The sequence below is a fragment of the Octopus bimaculoides genome, chromosome 3, assembly GCF_001194135.2.
Source record: "Octopus bimaculoides isolate UCB-OBI-ISO-001 chromosome 3, ASM119413v2, whole genome shotgun sequence".
NCBI classification, from domain to species: domain Eukaryota; kingdom Metazoa; phylum Mollusca; class Cephalopoda; order Octopoda; family Octopodidae; genus Octopus; species Octopus bimaculoides.
The window spans coordinates 22,573,204-22,573,924 of NC_068983.1; positions in this window are offsets into that span (position 1 = coordinate 22,573,204).

Consider the following 721-nt stretch of genomic DNA (forward strand, 5'->3'; position numbering starts at 1 on the left):
AAAAAATATTCATTTTCCTGGAAGTTAAGAGGAATTTAAGTGGACTCTGTTGGAATTTCCGAAAATTGCCCCCCACCCCCATTTCAAAACACTTTCACCGAAAATTTTTGTATATTCGGTATCTACATAATAAATAATATATGCATAGAAAATTTCATTAAAAAATATTCATTTTTCTGAAAGTTATGACCTTCCAAAGTCGGGAGGGGGTTACAACTCTGTAGTTATGCCGTTAGTTTGTTTACGTCCCTGCTGTAACAGCGGTTCGGCAAAAAAGCAATCGATTGAATAAGTACTGGGGTCGATTTGTTCGACTAAACCCTTCAAAGCGATGCCCCAACATGGCCGTAGTCAAATGAGTGAAACAAGTAAAACAAAACTAAACGCAAACTGTGCTAAAGTGAAACCGTACATATAATAGTTATGTTTATGTATATTTCTCTAACAGCCTTCGTCGGACTATGTGTGTGTGTGTGTGTGTGTATAACGCAGAAAACAGCCTGAAAGATTGCTTTAAGATACATGACATATCTTATAAATTTGCCTATTCAAGTATCAAAATAGCATGAGACTATTAGTTGCTCTTTCGGTTGTATATTTAATTTGATATATATATATATATATATATATATCCTCATAATGAGGTTTCATTATGAGGTTTTTTTCACGCTGACTACTTGATAAATTCTTATAAAGATTTTATCCTATATTATATTTATTA